Genomic DNA, 7,235 nt, shown 5'->3' with positions numbered 1-7,235 from the left:
ACCCTGGTGTTCAATTTACCTAGAAAATGCTGTGAAACATACATTTAATAAATTTTCATAAAGGTTTCATAAAAAAATAATAAAAAAAACACAAAAAAAAATGATTTATTGGTTTAAAAAAATGTTTTTAAGTGGTTGTAAACAATTCATATGGACTGAATTCAAGCAAACAAATATAATTTAGTGATGTTCAACTTAATTTGTTTTATTAATAATATTAATAATAATTCCTTACATTTATATAGCAGTTTTTTGGGCACTCAAAGTGCTCTACACATAGAGAGGAATCTCCTCATCCACCACCAGTGTGCAGCATCCACCTGGATGATGCCACGGCAGCAGGGCCGGAGCAGGCTGAACTGCCGCTCTAGGCAGAGGACGATCACGCCGCCCTCAACCCCAATGTGAAAACGAAAGTGACCGGTTATGAAAATGAAGTGAGGTGCCTCTTTTCCGGCTCACTATGCGCGAATATAACTGAGGACGCGCGGGTGCTGAGGGAGGGAGGTGTTGCGGACACTGTGCTCTTTATTCTGCCGCCCTATGCGCGGATTTAACTGAGGACGCGCGGGTGTCACGGACCTCAATTCTGCCGCCCTATGCGCGGATATAACTGAGGACGCGCGGGTGTCACGGACCTCAATTCTGCCGCCCTATGCGCGGATATAAATGAGGACGTGCGGGTGAAGCGGACCTCAATTCTGCCGCCCTATGCGCGGATATAACTGAGGACATGCGGGTGCTGATGGAGGTGTCGCTGACGGCGCCCTCTCTATTCTGTCGTCTATGCGCGAATATATACGGGTGGTGAGGGAGGTGTCGCAGACATAACTAAGGACGCGGGTGGTAAGGTAGGTGTCGCGGATGCCGCCCTCTCTATACTGTCGTCCTAGGCGGCTGCCTAGGTCGCCTCTATGGACGTGCCGGCCCTGCACGGCAGTCATATTGCACCAGACCGCACACACCAGCTGATTGGTGGTGAGGAGGTAATTAACTTCAGCTTATATGAATTGTTTGCAACAACTTGCAATGAACCATTTTTTTCAGTGCTTCACAGAAACATGTGGACACTGATCTCTCTTTTTCATTTCCCATTTCACACTCATAACAGTGACAGGAAACTGAGCTCCGAAAGCATCTTCCAATTAGTATCAGTGATACGCCAATAATTGGAGACAATTCAGGCAGTCGAAAGCAGGACTCCAAATGTAACAGCTGTTTTAAAGTGGACGCTCTCAAACTCTCGCTTCCTTCTGGTTCACACTGTTCACACACACACACACATGCACTTCTACAACTATCTTTAGAGGGATATATAGCATTCATTCATTCATCTTCCTTCAGCTTCGTCTGTATTTCAGAGGTTGCTACAGCGGAATGAACTGCCAACTATTCCAGCATATGTTTTACACAGTGGATGTTCTTCCAAGTGCAACCCAGTATTGGGAAACACACTCATTACCTCACACACACACACACACATGGATGCTATGAACAATTTAGTTAATTCCCCTATAGCGCTTGTGTTTGGACTGTGGGGGAAACCGGAGCACCCGGAGGAAACCCACACCAACACAAGGAGAACATGCAAACTCTTACTGAGATTGCATGCCAACTGGCCCAGCCAAGACTCGAACCAGTGACCTTCTTGCTGTGAGGCCACAGCACTAACCAATGAGCCACTGTGCTGTCCAGATATGTACCATATATATGAAATTTTAGAATACTTAATTCTGTGTGATGTATGAACCATTTGCTTATGGGGACCAAAAAATGTCCCAACAAGGTCAAAATCTATAGTATTGCTATATTCGTGGGAAGATTTGGCCCCAGAATGTAAGGAATACTCACACACACACTTACAGCTTTCTTAATGGGGACTTCCCATATACGTAATGCATATTACAATACATACAACACTTCATTCTGTGTGATTTATGAACCCCTTCCTTGTGAGGACCAAAAAACGTGTAGAAATGTACTGGTATTACTTGTAGGGAGATTTGGTCCCCACAACGTGAGGAGTACAAGACACGCACATACCCACACATGCACATTGTGGCAGTGCTGTATGTCTAAATAGCGCGAGTGACTAATTCCTGTGCGTTTGAGCGATCTGCGCTGTCTATTCTGGGCTGCTGGGATGGAGTGTGTGAATCACAGTGGTTGTGGTAATTGCTCGTCTTTGTCTTCCTCCACCCAGCGCTGCTCTGATTGGTTAATGAGGCTCATTAAATGCAGCAGCTTGTTCGTTCAGAAGCAGAGACAGCTGAGCTCAGAGGGGGACGTCAGATGGCCCTTTCTGTCCCAAACAGCTCTAAATTTAATCAACCAATAGCGCTTAGAAAGAAAAAAAAGCAACACAGGCGATGTTTGTTGGCTCCATATATTCAGTTTGCGCACTGCATCATTAGGTGTTTAAGCCACTAATGGGCCGAGGAAGTTTTCCTTCATACAGCGGCAGGGAACATTACGGCTCCCAAAGGTCAAAATGTGTGGTTATGCTGGTTAAAATCTTAATGAATTTGTGTGTGTGTGAGGGTGTATGTGTGTGCGCCTTCGCAAAAGCTGAACTCCTCATCTCGACTGAGGGAAAAAGCAAAAGGCTAGCAATTATATTTGCGATTTTGACATCCTACTGAAATTCTGTTGGTGTTTTAAGAGGGTGAAACTTATATGATTATTTAAAGCAGTTTTTCACCCCACAAGAAAAATCACCCTATTATTTACTCCCCCTCAAGCCATCCTCTGTGTGTAAGACTTTTTTTCAGACTAACATGGTTGGAGTAAAACAAAGGGAAAACCTTTTCGAACATCTTTGTTGTGTAAATATACACCCTTAACCTGCATTAGCGACACCACAAACTCTGGAGAAACAGCCACTTCATCATAAAGAAACTTCTGAGGGTTTTCACTGAGATAACAGTTGTCAGATGTTGTGTGAGTCATAAAGAGGATGGCTTTATTTTATATAATTGTATTTTTATTTTGTATATTTGTTTTAGAGAAGAGGGCTTTATTTTAATGCCATGAAATGGGAGTTTATAATTGTCCCTTTTTTTGCTTTTGTGATGTACATCTACTTGAAACAGTCCTAAAGTTAGAAAAACATATAGAGTGGTGCATAATTTCATTCTTTGTGAACACATTAGATTGTTGAAAGATGGTCGTGTGTAACAAAATGGAGGAATATATACAAATTCAAAGGATAAACAAGACAAGAACCGACAGCCCCGCCCTAAAGAATTAATAGCCCAGCCCTAAAGGACTGATAGTCTCTCCCTAAAAGACTGATAGTCTCTCCCTAAAGGACAGACAGCCCCGCCCTAAAGGACTGATAGCCCCACCCTAAAGGACTGATAGTCTCTCCCTAAGGGACTGATAGTCCTGCCCTAAAGGACTGATAGTCTTGTCCTAAATGACTGATAGCCCCGCCCTAAAGAACTGATAGCCCTACCCTAAAGGACTGATTGCCCCACCTTAAAGCACTGATAGCCCCGCCCTAAAGGACTGTTAGTCCCACCTTAAGGCGCTAATAGCCCCGCACTAAAGGACTGCTAGCCCCGCCCTAATAGACTGATAGCCCCACCCTAAAGGATTGATAGCCCTACCCTAAATGACTGATAGCCCTACTCTTCAGACTGATAGGCTCGCTCTAGAATACTGATAGCCTCACCTTAAAGCACCGCCCTGAATTATTGTTAGCCCCACCTTAAATCAGTAATAGCCCTGCCCTTAAGATGTTGTAGCTTAGCCCTAAGGCGCTAATAGCCCCGCACTAAAGGACTGCTAGCCCCACCCTAAAGAACTGATAGCTCCACCCTAAATCACTGAAAGCCCTGCCCTAAAAGACTGTTAGCTCCATCTTAAATCACTGATAGCCCCGCCCTAAAGGACTGTTAGTCCCACCTTAAGGTCCTAATAGCCCCGCCCTAAAAGACTGTTAGCTCCACCTCAAATCACTGATAGCCTCACCCTTAGGCATTGCTAGCCCCGCCCTAAAGGACTGATCGGTCAGCTCTAAAGTACTGATAGCCCCACCTTAAAGCATTGATAGCCCCACCTTAAATCACTGATAGCCCCCCTCTAAAGATCTTATAGCCTCATGCTAAGGCGCTGCCAGCCCCGCCCTAAAAGACTAATAGCCCCACCCTAAATCACTGAGCACCACCCAAAAGTACTAATAGTGCCACCTTAAAGCACTGATAGCCCCGCCCTAAAGGACTGTTAGCCCCCCCTTAAAGCACTGACAATAGTGTCAAAAATGACTGATAGCCCCGCCCTAAAGGAATTCCATGTGACCAGAAGTAAAGAAAAGTCATTTTGAAGGTGACAGAAGGTTATGAGGTTTGATTAAAGTTTATGGGGCAAATTGATTTCTACAAAATAATGATGCACATAAGATACACCGTTTATAACAAGATTTACTATATATGTACAAAAATAAGAAGAGCAATTTTTATTTTCGTGGCGATTTTAATTGCTGAAATCCCTTCCATCACTAGCTATGTTTCCATCCCTCCATCGCATGTTTGTGCGTTCATTGAGTTTCATCTTGATCTCCTGAAATGCAATTCATTTATTATAGAAGATAAAAGGCTCAAAGTGGCTTCTACTATCGCCGAAAATGATTTTTTATGATATTTGGCACTAGTTTATCAGGAAGTGACGATTTTGTTCTCTTAGATAAGATAAACGGGGCTTTATTTGGCAAAATTATATGTGATGTTGCAGTTTTGCGCATTTTGATTTCTGTCATGTATAGACCAACCTACGTCACACATGACGTCACACGGGTTCCCGGTTGCAAAAAGAAACCGGTTGCAATAGCAGACATGTCGTGTTGTGCGGTAGGATGCCAAAATCGAAAGTCCAAAAAAAGAAAACTTAACTTTTACCGTACACCACACTGCTTTTAATGCCAACCGCAGACGTCTTTGGCTAAAAGAGAGCTGAATGAAGTGACCACCTAATTAAAAATGCTGGACTCTGCAGTTCTCTTGTTATATCTGGTAAGTTCACGCTATACTGAATCATACATATTACTCGTTTTAGATTGCAGCAATGTGTAACGGAGGCCAGCTACTGTGTGCTGTGCAGGTAAACCTCACTCCTCTGACCTCTAAAGGTGCTCTAGCGACAGATGCTTGAGGCCATGGTCTTATGCTCCTTGGTAGAGCACCCCACTCCCATGCTGAAGGTCGCCGATTCGATACCAGCTCGGAGCGGGTTGGGTGGTGTAGGACCAGCGGGGTTACAAATGCAGCAACTAATTATACTGCGGACGCTGAATGCTTAGAATGAAACTTAAACATGTAAGTTCAGATATCCTGCCATACAGGTGCCGTTCGCTCTCAGAATGCAGTTGTTTTGCTTGTTGATGATTACCATCGGACATGGGACACCACTACAAATGGCTGCTCTCTCAAATAGTACACTATTCAGGGGTATAGCAGTCTCCTTGTTAACCCCAGTATAAAAAAGTCTTGATAACCCCATCGTTACGTTTTTTTTTTTTTATTATTATTTCAGCAAATATGATTGTAAAGATCACAGCAAGAAGGTCACTGGGTCGCTGGTTCGAACCTTCAGGGGTATAGCAGTCTCCTTGTTATCCCCAGTATAAAAGACACCCCTTACTTAATATTTAGATGATTTTTTTTAAAAAGTATGAACATTTATATGTATTTATTTATATATTGCATTAAAGTGTCTATGAATGCAGGACAGTAAATTTAACATATTTCTTTCCTCTGCCGTTATCAGTCACACTAATTTTTTCCTTTTTCTGAAAGTCTTGATAACACCATCGTTACGTTTTTTTAAATTATTATTTCAGCAAATATAATTGTAAATAAGGGCGAGGCAGTGGTGCAGTGGGTAGGGCTGTCACCTCACAGCAAGAAGGTCACTGGGTCGCTGGTTCGAACCTCGGCTCAGTTGGCGTTGTTCTCCCGTGGTTCGCGTGGGTTTCCTCCGGGTGCTCTGGTTTCCCCCACAGTTCAAAGACATGCAGTACAGGTGAATAGGGTAGGCTAAATAGTCCATAGTGTATGAGTGTGTGTGTATGTTTCTCAGTGATGGGTTGCGGCTAGAAGGGCATCCGCTGTGTAAAAACTTGCTGGATAAGTTGGCGGTTCATTCCACTGTGGCGACCCCGGATTAATAAAGGGACTAAGCTGACAAGAAAATGAATGATTGTAAATAAATGATTTGTTGTACTCTCCCATTACCTGCACTCTAAGTTCATCAACTATGACGACTTCTGCTGCTGACAAACCTGGAAATGAGAAAAGGGGGGGGGGGGGGGGCTCATTGAGTCGCGCTGTTGCATTCTGAATCATTTATTGAGGTTTAATTGCACATGATTAAAAAAGAGATCCAGCCAGAAGAGCCTGACGACTGTGCAAATGTGCAGCGTGTTCTCGTTAATCATTTTAAATAAGTGGGAAATGAAATGAGCAAATCCTCACTGACACTTCCTTTGGTTATTCTGCTGATAAAATGCATGTAAAATCCCTGCAGAAGTGTTTAAAAGGTCATGACTGTAAACTTTCACTTCGCTAAAGATCTGCCACAAAGGGTTTGTGTGTTTCTAATGCAATGATACTCTGGAGACACATTTGGCTGGAAACAATATTAGAATATAAATTCAAAAAGGAATCTTAAGATGATATTTATTCATTCATTTTCCTTTAGCTTAGTCCCTTTATTAATCTGGGGCCACCACAGCGGAATGAACCGCTAACTTATACAGTATATGTTTTATGCAGCGGATGCCCTTCCAGCTGCAACCCATCTCTGGGAAACATCCATACACACTCATACACTACGGACAATTTAGCCTACCCAATTCACCTGTACCGCATGTATTTGGACTGTAGAGGAAACCGGAGCACCCGAAGGAAACCCACGCAAATGGGGGGAGAACATGCAAACTCAGAAATGCCAACTGACCCAGCCGAGGCTCGAACCAGCGACCTTCTTGCTGTGAGGCAACGTCACCATTACTGTGCCACGTTGCCATATATTTAGTACATAAAACAGGTAAATAGAATGTAGCAATAATAATAATAGTAAAAAATTACACACAAATAAAAAAAAAAACAATTAAGATAAAATGATTTTTTTTAAATCAATAATTAAAAAATAATTAAATAAAATATTACATTACTATAAGGAAAAAAATGTAGTAATGTGAAATATATACAATATTTTTTAAATTATATATATAT

Source organism: Danio rerio, chromosome 15 (genome assembly GCF_049306965.1).
Source record: "Danio rerio strain Tuebingen ecotype United States chromosome 15, GRCz12tu, whole genome shotgun sequence".
NCBI lineage: Eukaryota > Metazoa > Chordata > Actinopteri > Cypriniformes > Danionidae > Danio > Danio rerio.
Note: the sequence above shows the minus strand (reverse complement) of the source record.